Raw genomic sequence first — 18,497 nt, forward strand, 5'->3', positions numbered from 1 at the left:
TGCACTAGCGATTCCTCTGGTATTGCAATGCGTAGGAGATGGTGACTACATACCATGAAGTGGACCGTGTGTCTTAATGCTATGTTTATTTATAAAACATATTATTATGTTTCAAATATCACAAGTGATTACAACCAACGCAGATGTTACCAATGTAATGATATGGGGTATAACTTTTTAACTTGTTTCTTAAGTCTCCTCTGTATATCCAGCACTGCTTATGTTGCAATGTTGGACAAAGGTCTCTCCCAAGAACTTAAGAGGCCTAGAGCTTCCACTACGCTTTTTTCCTACTTAGTCTATTATGTTTATCCATTCTATCTTTTCTTCCATTCAAAAAGATACGTTTAAATAATCAAAACGTATCTTTTTCATTGTTTAAATTGTAAACACATTTTTTTTCCTTTTATCTGCGTTCGCTTTTCTATCTCTGCCACATTTTTTGAAAAATATAACCCAATCACAATTAGAATCTATTCACAGTTCCCTATCCGATGTGGGTTCTATACATCACGGGTCCAGATGAATGGGCATCACTGGCGGAAATGAATAGCGTCCGGCAAAAACAAGGGGACTAATATTTGTATCCAGCGATCCAGTAAGTAAACAATTTTATCTACAGTTGAAACAGCCGCCTGATTGGTTTCCATGTTTAGGAACCTACTAGTTTTTGGACAGAACGTTTGCTTTTGATTATTTTTTTTAGATTTGGTTTAGGTTTTTAAGCTTTCAACAACATAGCCTTTAGTGGTTGGAATTCAGGCTCTTGGTGAGGGGTCCGAGATTAAAATGTCTTGGCTCTGATTTTTCAAACTTAAGTGTATATTAAAACTTAATTATTGCTTATCGTAACAGAGGACGAGGTCGTCTTGTAGAAACCTACAGACCCTCTAGTTTAAGAATAAAAAATCAAAGGTGTGTTAATTCTACAATTCTCTCTCACTCTTACAGAAGACTGGTACCCAGCAGTCGGGCAGTAATCAATTGAAAACGAAATAAAAATACTTAAAGAATAATGCAATGAAAATTTGGCACGACATGCGTTGAATATGAATATTTTTAAATATAGCATAAGATATAAACTTAACACTAAATTTAAATATAACAGGGAAAACAGAAATTTTTGATAAACGTGTATTACTTGTTTAAGCTATCGTGCTAATAAAGGCGACGATAAATTTATCAAAACAACTCTCATAATCTCGACTACATTACCATAAAGCACGAACCATTTATAAATGTTTAATGAAAAGCGATCAACATAAAAACATATCATAAAAAATCAAAACAACTGTAAATCTACGTGTTTAATTACTTGAAGTGAGTGGCAGTACTTGGTAATAACTAAAAAGTTATTGGAAATACGGGAGCATTTGGTTTTTACTAGTTTTTATTTAACTTGCCAATACTCTTAGTACGATTTTTTTATGATTTCACGAATTAACCAGTACTAACTGGTTAGTTCGTATGTTTTTTGTAGTATTTAAGTAGCAAACAAGCATGCAGTCTACCTGATGGTAGCTATTGCCAACCATGAACAACTGTAATCAGTCCCAGATAATATGATAAGAGCCCTATTTGGTCATAGTAGCGTTGCTACTCCTGATGAATGATTAGAGGCTTATTTGAGGTCACAGAAGCATTGCTACCCCTGATGACTAAGTTAATACTCCTTGGATAAGCAAATCTCATCTGTCTGTCTGTCTTAATACCGCAAACACCGCTTAATACCGCAAACAATTGAGCTAAAATTTTGAATACACGTTTTGAGATTTTGAATACACGTTTGATTTATGTGTACAATGTATGAATAGATTGTGACGTCATTATAATGCAATATGGTGAACGCCTCAATAAGCGGTCTAATTTATCATTAGGTAGTAGAAATTCAAGTAGTGATGGTACCGTAAAAGGCGAATCATTAAGGGTTCTACTAAATATGAAATACATGAATGATGAAACGAATATGTACGTGAATATATTTGAATAACTATCCGTATGTAGTAACTAAGAGAGTGATTGAATGGTACGATAAGAGAAATGATGGATTGAGATTGAAAGACAGACGAATGACCGCTATACTGCGGAACGAAATAATAAAAATAAAACACCCTTTGTGGTTTGATCGCAATGGACCTCCCGCTATTTCTATTTCTGTCTTATATGGGAAATGTTTGGGCTTTTTCTAGTTTGAATGGTGGGATTATTTAAGGGCTTAGATAGGTAATAACAGTGATAGTAATTCAGCCTCTCAAATGAATCGAATCCCAAACACATACCTTGGACTTTTCAAAATTATGTGCATATTAACAATTAATTATCACTTGCTATAACGGTGAAGGAAAGCATCATGAGAAAATCTACAAGTCTAAAAGTCATCAAAGGCCTATGAAGTCTACTCGTACCAATTCGCACTTGACCAATGTAGTAGATTATGGCCTAAACACCTCTCTGTCCTAAAGGAGACCTGTGTCCAGCAGTGCAAAAGTAATGAGTTGACGATGAAGTCCGAATCCGTGGCAGAGTTGTAAGTCCAACGCTTCTACTACAACAAAACCTCATAACAATAATAGCAACACTTGAAAGTAATTTGCCTTTACGATTCCCAGCTCATTCTATCATACTTTTATTTGCGCTAATAAAATATCTTCAGCATCTCGAAATTTATTGCTCAATAAACCTGTTACCGTCACATAGCCAATTTAATCTGTGCCCTTTGATGGATCCTCGATTCCTAATAAAATTGGATTAAGGCTGGAAGCAAAGGGACTGCCCAGGGCAAGGCTGTCTTATTTGCGTAGGGATTTTTATTGAATTCGCAACGTAATTTCAATATTTTTTACTCGATAACTCAGGTTAAGCCTTCAAGAAAGGTTTTTCTGTGAAATACTTTTAGAAGATTGGGGATTGGATTCGAGTAGCAAAGAAGCTTGCAATCCACCTAATAGTAAGAGGTCAGTGACGCTTATAAAAATCCGTGATTAACTTGATAACATAGCACAGGTTCTACCCGAAGCCGAAGTCTGAAGCCTGAAGCTCAAGTCCACAGAAGCGTTGCCACACCTGAGGACGAAGACGGTCACCTTATGTAAGACAGCCGGCATACATTCCACCGAAATGCTGAACGCAGGTGTGGCGGTTGTACCTCTCAGTTTTTCTATATAATACTAGCTGACCCGGCAAACTTTGTATCGCCTCAAAATCTATTTATCAAATATATTTCATAAAAAATATAGCCTATGTTACTCGTAGATAATGTAGCTTTCAAATGGTGCAAGAATTTTTAAAGTCGGTCCAGTAGTTTTTGAGCCTATTCATTACAACCAAACAAACAAACAAAGTTTTCCTCTTTATAATATTAGTGTAGATGGGAGTAGCAGACGAGGATGCAGTCCACCTGATGGTACGTGGCTACTGCCGCCCATGGACATCTGTAATGCGCCGATAGGATTACATATTCCTTCCTGAGACCGGCCACAGATGCGCCGCTACCCCTGAGGACTAAGCTAGAACGCTTCGGAAAAGTATGTCTCCCTTAACACACCCTTCCGTGCCGTGTGGTGCCGGCCTCGAATAGCACCACTCCCTTTCTTCCCGTGGATGTCGTAAGAGTCGACTAAGGGACAATACCAGGAGATGGGCAGCAGCATCTTCCTGTGTAAAATAAATAACACCCACTGCGGTCACCAACACGCATGCCAGGCGCGGTGACTATGGCAATAAACCCCCTATGAAAGGTGCAGAACAGCCACGGCCCCCAGTCCCCGGCGGCCCCGCTATTCCGGGCTATGGTAGCGGCCAAGGTAACGGCGGGGCAGGGGGTGCTAAGAATCCCCGGAAGAGAGTCGGCTACCACACACGACGACTTCTGCACCTGGCAACATACAATACCAGGACACTGAGGACCGACGAGAAGATACAGGAGCTGGAAGAAGAGATAGACAAGTTAAACTGGAGTGTTTTAGGATTATCAGAAGTCCGAAGACAGGGGGAGGACACGGTAATCCTTAAATCCGGTAACTTGTTCTATCACCGGGAGGGCGAACACCTGTCTCAAGGAGGTGTCGGGTTCCTCGTCCACAAATCCCTCGTAAACAACTTGGTAACGGTCGACAGTGTGTCGGCAAGGGTAGCATACCTTATACTCAGAATATCTAAACGGTATTCGCTGAAGGTCATACAGGTATATGCGCCGACGTGGACACACCCAGACGATGAGGTTGAGGTTATGTATGAGGACATAAGTAGAGCCATACATACCTCAAAAACCCATTATACCGTTGTTATGGGGGATTTTAACGCAAGACTGGGCGTGCGGAATGGTGACGAACTGAAGGTGGGGCCCTTTGGAGTTGGACAACGAAACCATCGAGGCCACTTGCTTGCCAACTTCTTGGAGAGGGAAGACTTCTTTATGATGAACTCCTTCTACAAGAAGAAGGCACAGCGAAAGTGGACTTGGATAAGTCCCGATGGTACCGTTAAGAACGAGATAGACTTCATTTTGGCAGACAAACGGCACATATTTAATGATGTCTCTGTGATCAACAGGGTGAAAACCGGAAGTGATCACCGGATGGTAAGAGGCACATTAAATATCAACGCTAAGCTCGAACGGTCACGCCTGATGAAGTCTACGCTCCGCCCAACACCTGTCCAGATCCAGGGCTCCGAAGACTTTCAGATTGAGTTACGAAACCGTTTCGCGTGCCTCGATTCTTGCGTTTCCGTGGACGATATTAACACCCAGGTTGTAGCAACTGTCCACGAGGTAGGGTCTAAGTACTTCAAGGCCCCCTCCGGTGGTAAGTCTCGAGTTCTCTCAGAGCATACTCTCGGTCTTATGCGGGAGAGACGAGAACTATGTGTGCAGTCTCCAACCTCAATGTCGAAATACAGGCTGCTTAATAAACAGATCTCCCAAAGTAGGCGACGCGATTGGCGTTCTTATAACGCTAATCGCGTAAAAGACGCTATTGAGCGAAACCGCGGCTCGAAAGTGTTCGCAGGAGATCTGTGCATTGGGCAGAGTCTGTTGACGAGGTTGAAGACCGAGTCGGGCACCATAGTTTCGTCTAAGCCCGAAGTTCTGAGAGAAATCGAGAATTACTACGGACAGCTGTATACTTCCGCACGAGTTCCAGCCCGTAAGATGGTGAACGACAAACGTGCCAAGCTGACCCGACACTACACCGAGGACCTCCCGGAAGTCAGCCTGTACGAGATTAGAGGGGCTCTCAAACAGCTTAAAAACAACAAGGCACCGGGAGATGACGGAATCACAACAGAGCTGCTAAAAGCTGGCGGGAAACCCGTACTAGTGGCGCTCCAAAAGTTGTTTGATTCCGTGATCAATAGCGGAACTACCCCGGAAGCGTGGAGCAGAAGCGTAGTGGTACTGTTCTTCAAAAAGGGCGATAAAACCCTACTGAAGAACTACAGGCCCATTGCGCTTCTGAGCCATGTTTATAAGCTCTTTTCGAGGGTCCTCACTAACCGTATTGCACGCAGGCTTGACGACTTTCAGCCTCCCGAACAAGCCGGATTCCGAAAAGGCTACAGCACCATGGACCACATACACACGCTCCGGCAGATTATACAGAAGACCGAGGAGTATAATCTGCCGCTATGTGTTGCCTATGTGGACTATGAGAAAGCCTTCGATTCTATCGAGACCTGGGCGGTGCTGGAGTCCCTTCAGCGATGCCAGATCGACTATAGGTACATCGAGGTGTTGAAGTGTGTATACAAAGCCGCCACCATGTCAGTCCGAGTACACGACCAGAGGACGAACCCTATCCAATTGCAGCGGGGAGTCAGACAAGGCGACGTCGTATCGCCAAAGCTGTTCACCGCTGCGTTGGAAGATGTGTTCAAGCTGATGGAGTGGAAAGGTCTTGGCGTTAACATCAATGGTGAACACCTCACACACCTTCGATTTGCCGATGATATAGTCATCTTGGCAGACTCGCTGAGGGACCTCAGTAAAATGCTAGGAGACCTCAACAGTGCCTCACAACGGGTGGGTCTTAAGATGAACATGGACAAGACGAAAATCATGTCCAATGTCCATGTCACACCCGTACCGGTAGTTGTTGATGGCACTCCTCTCGAAGTTGTCGACGAGTACAATTACCTGGGACAAACGATCCGGATGGGTAAGTCCAACCTTGAGAGGGAGGTCACTCGAAGAATCCAACTCGGCTGGGCTGCGTTCGGGAAATTACGGAGCATCTTCTCGTCCAAAATTCCTCAGTGCCTGAAGTCGAAACTATTCGAGCAATGTGTGTTGCCAGTGATGACCTACGGCGCCGAAACGTGGTCCTTTACCGTAGGCCTCGTTCGAAAGCTCAGAGTCGCTCAGCGTGCTATGGAGAGAGCTATGCTTGGTATTTCGCTACGAGACATGATTCGTAATGATGAAATCCGTAGACGAACTAAGCTTACCGACATAGCTCTCAAAATTAGCAGGCTGAAGTGGCAATGGGCCGGCCACATCGCTCGGAGGACCGATAACCGATGGGGAAGAAAGGTCCTAGAGTGGCGACCACGCGGAGGCAAAAGGAGTTCAGGCCGCCCCCCGACCAGGTGGACCGACGACCTGAAGAAGACGGCGGGAAACCGCTGGATTCAAAGGGCACGGGACCGGTTGGAGTGGCGCCAATTAGGGGAGGCCTATGTCCAGCAGTGGACTTCAAAAGGCTGATGGATGGAACACACCCTTCAAACCAGAACACAACGGCGACAAACCTTTTAATTTATATCTACAAGTTTGTAACATGGTTATATTTAGCAAACATAAAAATGGTATCTTTATCATTATAATCATCCAATTATAGTATCCAATACAACAACCAATTATAGTATCTATGCCTAATATAAAGCTCAGTAGACAGTACGTCCTTTGTGAGATTTCACAAAGATCTTTACAAAAATCTTAGGCGTGTAGGCTTGTTCACGACGTTTCACTACTAAGTAATAATTAATTTCTTTAACACAAATAACTTCGAAATATCACATATGCTTGTTTAAAATTAAACCGTCTACTACAGTAAGTATAAGTATAAGTCTATTACAGTATTCACGGAATTATGCTTACACACCTTGTTAGATAATAATGAGTATGAAAACAAAAAGAACAGCCGTTTAATACTATAGCTATATGACTCCCACTATTTAGATGAACCCAACGACACCACATATGTCAAAACACGTCAGCTATTTTAGCTGAGAAGATGTACCTACCAAAGAATTAGACATGCAACCACAAATCCGCTAGAATAACATTACACTCCGCAGTCGAGTATTTTTTCTTTTACTAAATTATGAACACTAAGCGCCCTTATTCATCATCATCATCATCAACCCATTACTGTCCCAATGCTGGGCACGGGTCTCCTCTCAGAATGAGAAGGATTAGGCCATAGACCACCGCGCTGGCCAAGTGCGTATTGGTAGACTTCACATACCTTTGAGATTTTTTTCTTTTTTTTTATAAATCTTTCAGGTATACAGGTTTCCTCACGATGTTTTTCTTCACCGTTTAGCATGTGATAATTAATTTCTAATACGCACATAACTTTGAAACATCAGAAACCCCTCGATTGAGAGGCCGAGTTTCTTAACCACTAGGCTATCACAGCCCTTTTTGTACAAATATAATTTACGCGAATTATGAGTTTATTAGGAGAGGTCGCAGTGTATAAACTTCTGGAGTAAATAATAACAAAATTTCTTGTGTATATTTATTAAGCTGTGTTTATTTACTAACTCTTAAGAAAGTTAAACTTTTGATGGCAATCGAAGCAGTCTCGAGTTGTTATAAGAAATTAGTGGAGTCAGCAGAAATTTCATTAACTTTATTACGAAGTTCGCCGAATTACTAATATTAGTTAAATCGTTTCAAATATAAATTACTGGCTACTTCATCAGACTTTACTTAAGAAACACAATAGGATATTTTAGGGGTATTATGTCTTATTATATTTCATTATAACTACAAAAATTATATTTAATATTTGTGTAATTAGCAAATTATCATGCAATAAACTTGATAGGAAGAGAAAACTGTCTTTTATGAACTTCCATAATCAACCTCAGATAGGATTTGAGTCATACCTAAGGTAGGACCCAGATGGATTTGAGAGACTAAGTTAGAAGGCCTCGTTTAAATCTAGCAGAAATAGATGTCGTGATAGTGCCTTATTTTCAACTTAAATGGTATAGTTATCGTAAACTCCTAGTCCGCTCTGATGTTGTTCCGAGAAGGTGTAGTCATACCATTTGCTATGGCGACGCGATTCATTTCTATATTCAGAGCGGATTAGCAGTTCTACGCGGACTATACAACACTACAACAGGGTATTCTTGTTAAATGGTGTCACAAAGCTAAAATACTAATACGAGAACTTAATACTCAGGGGAAACTGTCAACGACGTCTGTTAAAACTGCTGACCTATTTAGTATGGAATGAGTACAGGTGTTAATCCGCCCTACTTACATTATATGTATTTATAATAGACAGTCAAATATAAGTAAGTAACATTTTCAAATATAAACACTAAGGTAACAATGACCTTAATACATGCCGCTTTTGTGTGACGAAATCATTTTTTTATCTACACTAATATTATAAAGAGGTAAACTTTGTTTGTTTGTTTGGTTGTAATGAATAGGCTCAAAAACTACTGGCCCGATTTTAAAAATTCTTTTACCATTCGAAAGCTACACTATCTACTAGGCTATATTTTATGAATATATTTGATAAATAGATTTTGAGGCGGTACAAAGTTTGCCGGGTCAGCTAGTATATAATATAGGAGTAGCAGACGAGCATGCAGTCCACCTCACCGAAAATGGCTACTGACGACCATGGACATCTGTAATCAACCCCAGATAGTATTAGATCTTCCTACATCAGACCGGTGATAGATGCAGCGCTGCCCCTGAGGACTAAGCTGGTACGCCTCGGAAAATTATGTCTTCCTTACCACACCCTTAAACAGGAATACAACAGCGCTTAACACTGCTGCTATTAGGCAGAAATAGGTGTGGCGGTGTTGCGACTGGAGTCAAATCACAAAGTGTTCTACCACCTTTAAATATTATTTATTATAAACAACTAAACACACTTATTATTTTAACACCAAAACACTACATTAACGACCTTCATATCTGTCGTTTTTGTGTGACGAAATCAAATAACATATTTCACTTTTATCCTGTCCATATAAACTCCTAAAAGTCATATTGTCAATATATTTACTTCTATTCATCAAAATAAACTTGTACACGTCAAAGTTCTTTGTAATACATAGGTACTCATTATATATGGTATTTTGTTTGCGTCTAAGATTTTCTTGAAAATTCCCGTCTCGGGTCGCTTTAACCTTTTTGATGTTTAATTAAATGTTCACGCTGATGGAGTTGTTAAAACGATGTAAGTAATTTTCAGTTTAATTACCGAAAAATACTCGATTGTGTGAAGTTTGATTATAAATACAAGTAGGAATAATTTGTTGGTAAGATTTTCTTTTATAACTTACGCACATTTGTACGTGTGTGTGCATGCATGAGCGCAAGCGTGTGCACGTTTTTTTTATAATATAGGAGTAGCAGACGAGCAAGCAGTCCACCTGATGGTAAGTGGCTACTGCCGCTCATGGATATCTGTAATCAATCCCAGATAGGATTAGATATTCCTACCTGAGGTCGGCCACAGATACTCCTGAGGACTAAGCTGAAACGCCTCGGAAAAGTCTGTCTCCCTTACCACACCCTTCAAACCGGAACACAGCAGCGCCTAACACTGATGTAATTAAGTAGAAATAAGTGTGGCGGTGGTGCCGCCGGAGTCGAACCACAAAGGGTTCTACCACCTTCAATTCCCTGGATTGACTTCTTTACCCTAGTTTGTGATAATCAATCTTAACAAATGTTTGCCTCCCAAAGTTTTACAATTAGAATTATAGTTCGATTAGATACTTTAGTAGATAGCCATAATTGATTATTACTAGTACATTAGTTACTCGTACTAGGCATAAGTCGCTAATGAATAACTAACTAAAACAAAAATTATATGAAATTTCCCAAAAAAAGTATTTATTATTAGTCCTCAGTTATTGTTGGTCACAATAAATTTAATTATGTTTATAAAACGGGTCTTTTATTCAAAGTTCCAATTATGGAATTGTTGAAATTGCATTATCTCTACGTACATTGTAAGTCCTTTGTAAACCCATCGGTATAAATAGGGGACGAATATTCTAAAAATAAACCCAAACCAGACCATAGACAAATATTTGCGCGTCATACAGACACTTGTTTGGCAAGCTTTGTAGGGGCGTCCCCACTTAGTCAATCACACGACAAACAGTCTCCACTTGGGGTAAATATGAAGTTGTTATTAACGTCCACATGGCGATGACAAAGCGCAGTAATTGGAAAACCCAGATGACAGAGTTAGTGAAATATGTTTGTTTTCGTTTCCGACTAAAGAAAAATCAATGAGTACATTTGTAAATAAGATTTTCTTTATGACGTATGTATAAGTAGCAAACGGGAATGCAGTCCATCTAATAGTAATTGGCAATTGTCGCTCATATAAATCTGTAGGCAACCCCAGATAAGATTAGATTTCTAGGTACCTAAGGTACTTCACATATGCGTTGCTATCCCTAAGGAATAAATTGGAACGCCTCGGATAAGTGTGTGTCCCTTAACCTTACCACAATCTTTAAACCAGAACACAGCAGCGCTTAACACTGCTGTTTATAAGGCAAAACAAGATAATAAAGTTATGTATATGGAATTAAATTAAAACATTTTATGTCTGTCTTACAAAGGAGTTTCTTGTCATAGTGATTTTTGAAAATAAGTAAACTATAATAGCTTTGCAAGATTTATGGAAAAAACAGCAAAAGAAACCAACCTATATTTTATCTGATCCGAACTTATAGACACTGAAGAGTAAAATTTAAACGCCTCATATAATTTTCTTGCATTGTCCCAAATAGAAAGAAAGACAGAAAGAAAACATTTATTTTACATGCTATACAAGTTACAATATACAACAGATATACATACAAAAGAAAATAATAACAATGGAAGTGATAAAAAAATACAACACTTTTGTCATAGAGCAGACGCCGCAGTTTAACCTCTAAGGGTAGGTGCCCATCACATAATAAAACAGAAAGACGCCCCTTGGACATTTAAAAGCACACTATACAGTCAGTAACCATCAGATAACGATGTGCCACTTATAATCCAATATCTCGTTAGATAGAATCTAATAACAGACTTGCAGTGTATTATTATTCCTTGAAATGGTGAAAGCATTTTGTTGGTTTTGATTGCACATTCGCGTGATATGGGCACTGTTATGGGTTATGCTTGTGACTGATTACGAGAATGTTAGTGCTTTATACATAATCTACTTATGGCACTTTGTTTTATGTTAGTGCTATTTTCCTATAAGTCTAGTGAAGTGCCATTAGCATACACTAAGATTACAATACTTGAAGAAAATATCGTGTGGATAATTCGCCAAGTACGAGTCGAACGCGCACATGGAGGCTTCCGTACCACCAATTATTTTCAACAATACTTAGTTAAATGAGACAAAGCCATTCAAGTTACGGATTGTAAAAAATTGTACTGTTTTCCTAGTACGGTTTAAAAGTTAGATCGAAAAATGCCGATAAATACTGGTTTGTTGTATGTAAGGGTGTCTCCCTTTAATATTCAAAATCATTTTATTTGTTTTATTAAGTCTTAGTAATAGGGTTCCTTTTGTACCCCATGGGTACGGAACCCTAAAAATAACATATTTTGAATTATACTAAAGTTGTCTATGGTGACTACTAGTAATCTACATTTGATTAACGTGTTTGGCTATGGTTAAAGTTATTCTAAATCTAAAAGGAGATCAGTGAAAACAAAATGAACCACCTAAACAAGCATGATAATTGCTTGATGACAATGGTTTCCTAATTAAACCTTTAGATAATTTTCCTTCAACAGGAAAGCAATTTTCGAAAAGAGGCTCATTTCCTAGTAGTCTAGTTCTGTAGTAGTTCCAGTTAGTAGTAGTAGTCCAAAAATATTTTAGAAATATGTCACCTTAAATAAAATTTTACAAAATAGCTTGAGCTAAAATTACGTTGAGGTAACGAAGTATGAAAAGACAAAAGCTCACACGAAACACTTTACGTTAAAACTAGAAATTCTGGAAATCTTCACAATACAACGTTTGAAAACAAAGCGTTAATTTCACGGAGAAGATAATAGAATAAGTGACAAAAAGGAAGCAGCCAACGACGAAGAAGTGTTGAAATTCGTTGATATATCTTTATTCGCTGACCCATTTAAAGTTTGAAAACAATGTGGAGATGTTAAAACACTTACTGCACTTAATGAAAACAAATTGGAAATAATTTCAGAATTTATGTTCTGGAAAGGTATTACATAGATCTTTGATGATGTACTACTAACGAGTTATAAGATAATGTTTTCAAGTAATAAAAAACACCTAATTTTATTGTTATACGGATCCTCTTGAAAGACTCAGAACTGAATATATTACAACTTAACGAAACGTTGAAAAGAGAAACTATGAATTAAGTATAGTCTGCTTCATAATTAGGTGTCCAAAATGTAAACAAAGAAATGTCACTGTCAAAATTAACACGAAACAAAAACTTTAACAAATTCAACAAAAAACGAAAATTAAACAAATATACATAGTTTAACAAACGCGTTATGTAAACGAGAAAACATTCGAATTCGATCACAATCACGAAAATGAATAATATCAGTTACGAAACTTAAAAATGACAGCACAAGAAATGTCTTGGATTCCGATTGTGTTACCATTACCACATTTTAATTTTCTTCCATAAACTTTGTTTTTATTATTATTACTGTATGGGACGAAATTGAGGTGATATAAATATTAGAAAATGTGAATTAATCTTAATTTATTTAGACTATTATTTTATTATTGTTGTATTACTTTAATATCGACAAAAATAAGAAACTACCATTTCTAACGTATTTTATTGATAGGTCAACACCTATGTTTACATTTTGGACACCTAATTATGAATCAGACTATAGTAAAGAATTATTATAAAAACTAAAACCCGACAGCTTAAAAACAGCTTCGGTCACTCCATAATTAAATATAGATATTTCACCGCCTTGTAATTGAAGGGAGCTGTCATGGTGTAATTTACGCGGAACAATGCCGACGTGCGCAGTTAAGACACGAAATCGAAGAAATATTGTTTCATTCGTAAATGATCTAAAAACTACATTTTTTAATATTTTTCAAACATGGAAATAGATGACAGTGACAGTTGTCAAAAGGTTACATTTTCTTGTTAGGAGCGAGTAATCTTTACTAATCTACGGGTCACTCCCACAATTTTAACGAATCTAATTGAACGCCACCTCAGGCTTTTTGGCTGTAGGCCTTGCCAAAGAATGAAACATACATACATAAACAAACACACATACATTCATAAACGCCCGAAAAACATTACCGAATTAAGAAAAGCGAGAAATACCTATCGCTCTAACATTAGCATTATAAATCTTACCATACATTGGATTAGACCGATAATTATTTATTGCCAGTGTATACACATAATTTGATTGGCTTTTTATTGCAGTAGAAAAACATTATATTGTAGCAAAGCTTTTAGATGTATTATTTTCAAATTTTCTGTTTATTCATATCATATTTCTAGTCCAAATAGTTTTTTTTTCTTAAGTGAACAAGAAAATTAATTCTGCAATGAACTCACTATTCGAATCATTCAGATAGGAATTTTTCATTAAGTGAACGATCGTACTGAAGCTTGCCAACGGCTTGTTAAATATTAGAGTAGTTGTAGAAAGTAGTATGCAAATACGTATTATCGATTTATGATGGAGTTCTATTTATATTATTGGGTTCATTGTCTTCGTCCATAAGTCCATTTGTAGTTAGAAAGTTTTGAATGTAAACGCTTCTAAGACATATCTACAACAATTGGTGATGGGGTAGCGATGTAAATTATTGATGTAGACTTTAAAAGTCACTTTGGAAGGGAAAAGGGTTCATTTTATTCTTAAAAAAGTCGTCGCCAACCCATACTGTCCCACTGCTGGGCACGGATCTCCTCTCAGAATGAAAAGGATTAGGTCATAGTCCACGCTCCTGGCCAAAGGCATATTGGTAGACTTCACATACCTATGAGTTTTTTTTTTAAATCTCTCAGGTGTGTAGGTTTTCTCACAATGTTTTCATTCACTGTTAAAGCAAGTTATAATTAATTTCTAATACGCACATCAGATCAAAATCAGAGGTACGTGCCTGGAATTTGAACCTCGGACCCCTCAATCTGAGTGTGAATTCAACCACTGGGCTATCACTGCTTTAAAATAAGTAAGAATCTTTAAACCTCGGATTCTAAAGTTGTTGATGTCATAAATCACAATGTGATGAAGTACGCATAACAGTTACATACCAACACAATTGTATCAATTTATATAAACTTTTTACTCAATTCGTTCATTTTATAATACAGCAGTTTACCGGATTGCAGTAAAACACTGAGCACGCCAAGAAAAGTAAAGATCTTAAAGCTAACGCTAATAGCTTTTTATTTTAAGAGAGAAATTGCAACCGACGCTTTGAAATGCTTTTATTAGTTCACGAGTATGCGGCTTGTGGCTCCACCTGCGTATTTCCCGTATTGTTTCCCCATATGATGTATAATAGGGGTTACAGTAAGGGGAAATCCTTACCGCAACTTAAACAGTAACCTGTGGAATTTATTATGAAAATTTGATCGGACAGAATGTTAAATGCAGACAAGCATGCAGTCCACCTGATAGTAAGTGGCTACTGCCGCATATGGACATCTGTAATCAACCCCAGATATGTTTGGATTCCTACCTAAGGTAGGCCATGGATCCGCTGTTACCCTTGAGGACTAAGATGGAATACCTAAGAAAAACATATCTCCCTTACCACATCCTTGTAATCAGAACACGGAGTAACACTTTATATTAATAAAATTTCATAATCCGCATAAAACCAGCGTAGATGGCGCTAGCTCAAAGTCTTCCATGAAACAAAGAAACAAATTAAGAGAAATAGCGACATAACTTAACACTACTAATTGCAGCCAAGAAACAGCATTGTAAATTCTATTAAAAACCACTTCATTCTCAAAAGTATCTCAAAACAAGCTTCCAAGAATTCCAACAAGTTGTCTCGAAGTTTCCAACTACAGTGCCGTCGGTCAGCTAGTTTTTGTTGGGACACTACACGGAAGTGTTTGAGCACTTCCCTAAGTGTCCGATTCGAGTTTGCGACCGCTAGTTTGTATCGGAATGGATAGGACTGGAGTGTAAGTTGTTTGTAAGTTTGCATTGAATGCTCAATAACAATTACTATCTTTTTAATAAAAAAAAAACTATTGCAGGCACTATACGGAAGTGTTAGAGCACTTCTCTAAGTGTCCGATTCGAGTTTGTGACCGCTAGTTTGTATCGGAATGGATAGGACTGGAGTGTAAGTTGTTTTGTGAGTTTGCATTGAATCCTCACTAACATTTTATGTCTTTAGCATAAAAAAATTACATTTCATGCTCAATAACATTCGGTGCCTTTATAATAAAAAAACTATTGGCAACACTACACGGGATTTTTGGGCACTTCTCTACGTGTCCAATTTGAGTTTGCAACCGCTAGGTTGTATCGGAATGGATAGGACTGAAGTAAGTTGTCTTTCGAGATTGCATTTCAAGCTCAATAACATTCAGTGTCTTTTTATTAAAAAAATATTGCAGATACTACACGGAAGTGTTTGAGCACTTCCCTAAGTGTCCGATTCGAGTTTGCGACCACTAGTTTGTATCGGAATGGATAGGATTGGAGTGTAAGTTGTCTTTCGAAATTGCATTTAATGCTCAATAATACTTGGTGTCAATATTAAAAGCTTGTAAAAACGATTGCAGACACTACACGGAAGTGTTTGGGCACTTCTTTAAGTGTCGTAACGTAATGGTTAGGACTGGAGCAAGTTGTCTTTCGAGTTTACATTGATTGCTCAATAATATTCAGTGTCTTTTTATTTAAAAAAATATTGCAAATACTACACGAAAGTGTTTGAGCACTTCTGAAGTGTCCGATAGCGAGTTTGTGACCTCTAGTATCTATTAACATAGACGAAAAAGTATAGGCATAGCCTATTAAGTTTAACTTCAATATCCGAAAAATATAGTAATAAATAAAAACAATTTTAAAAATAAATATCGCCGAAACTACGCGCAAGTGTATTAGCAATTAAACCTTTCTAAGTGTCCAATTACGTCAGTAATAGGTTGACGACGACACCCTCTAAACACAGACACGAGAGAGGTAATATGATTAAACTATCGAAAGTATAAAGAAAGGCTGCTTAAAACAATGATATTGTATAATATTAATAAAATATTCAACGTCAATACACTGTAACACTTTGTTTACATTCTAGCGTTATGAAATTCACGCGGACTGAATATATGAATGTGTCTGTATATCTTTCCATACATAAATAAGTATAACCCACGTAATCTTATTGAAGGCACCCATAAACCGAGATAAAAGACAGACTTACCTACGATTTTATGGTGCAGATATGCCCTTTACTGTCTCATTTTAAGCGATATGCGATGTAATATTGTCTCGTAAAATAAATATCGATACAGATGCATTGCACTGTGGACTAAGTTAGCACGCCTCGATTAAATGTCTCCCTTATCAAACCCTTCATCAGAACTTACTAGCGCTTAACACAGCTTTTATTAGGCAGATATATCAAAATCAAAATCGAGAACTAAATTGAAAAGCCTCATCAGCAACCCATTATTATCCCACTGCTGGGCACAAGTCTCCTCTCATAATGAGAAGGATTAGGCCATTAGTCCACCGCGCTGGCCGCCCGTATTGATTGGTAGACTTCACATACCTTTGAGATGTTTTTTAATGTTATAAATCTGTCAGCTATGCAGGTTTCCTGACGATGTTTTCCTTCACCGTTTAGCAAGTGATAATTAATTTCTAATACGCACATAACTTTGAAAAATCAGAGGTGCGTGCCTGGGATTTGAACCTCGGACCCCTCGATCAGAAGGCTGAGTTTCTTAACCACTAGGCTTTTGAAACGCCTAACAACAATGAATTACAACACCCATCGAATCTTGACACAAGGACTTGCTAAACAACATAATTATGTTCAAAATTATTTGTGATGTAATCAGTATTTTAAGATTTATTTTTTCGCTAACTTGCTAGTCGTTACTCGCTATCAATGCAACAACATCCCGATTTTATGGAACATTTCTCAAACAGGTCGAATTCCGACGAACTGTTCATGATATGGACTTTATGTATCATTTTATTTCCATATATAAATAAAAGTTTATGTTCGTCCTGTCTTTACTTGCCTTGCTAGTTTATTCCCTTGCGCTTTTTCGTATCGAACATAAATCAGAATTTGTCGTTAAGTTCGGCCCTTTCTGTTTCCGTTAAATAAACTCACGTTTGACCTCGCAACGGAGAACGATCGTTGATCAAATACGTTTCATTACACAGAACTTTGGAATGTTCTGGAACCTAGTAGGTTCAGAGCCCAAATACTTAGCTCTTAATAATGATATCTAAATCATATGATGGAATTTAGATGGCATTCTCTTAATGGAATGTTATATTTGTTTCATAGAAACTTTGATGAACTAAGCGTGAATATAGCTAGTAGTCGATAAATTAAATGGTATTAATCATACACGAGATAGACATAATGTAATTTTAATTTAAATCTAATTATATATATTATGATAACTTTTAATGAAAATTGTAAATTGAATTACTTTATAAATATCGCGAAATCCTAAATAAGTTAGATGTAAAACTCAATAATGAAAAGTATCCTCTGGTATTTGACTTATGACTTATTTTGACGCTAAAAATAATTGAAGGTCCAATGTAAGTCGGACGTAAGTAATATGCAATCCTTTGCGTCTGACAGGTTTAAGCCTGGATTACAAGATTGGATATTATACGACAGAGCTTGTCTAATGTAATATTAATATTGGATTACCGGATACAATATTGTAGGCTTAGTACCAAAATGTTTATAGGTTTATAGGGGATGTTGTAGACATACCTATAGTATTGCTAGATGGTTTTCTTATGGCGTACACGTACGGTAAACATGTCGTAAAATAGGTCGAATAAATAACGTTGAATGATTTATGACAATGATAGCCTAGTGGAAGTCAGGGATGACATAGTGGAAGCTTGAAATAGTCTAACGAAAGAAAGGGATAGGCAAACCAGTGATAGTGTATTTGAAGCTAATGGTAGAATATTGGGAGCCCATGATGAAATTGTGAATACTAGTGATAGTACTGTGGAAGTCAGTCATAGCACAGTAAAAGCCAGTGATGACTTAGTGGAA

The 18,497-nt window shown here is 37.8% G+C and overlaps 1 protein-coding gene across 1 annotated transcript in view; it reads right to left on the reverse strand.

The window, feature by feature from the left end:
- LOC140755173 (zwei Ig domain protein zig-8) overlaps window positions 1–18,497 on the reverse strand; it is a 191,412-nt gene that overhangs the window by 155,380 nt on the left and 17,535 nt on the right. The window lies entirely within an intron of this gene.

This window comes from Epargyreus clarus, unplaced genomic scaffold, assembly GCF_041222505.1.
Source record: "Epargyreus clarus isolate Ecla_fem2 unplaced genomic scaffold, WU_Ecla_fem_2.2 ptg000032l, whole genome shotgun sequence".
NCBI lineage: Eukaryota > Metazoa > Arthropoda > Insecta > Lepidoptera > Hesperiidae > Epargyreus > Epargyreus clarus.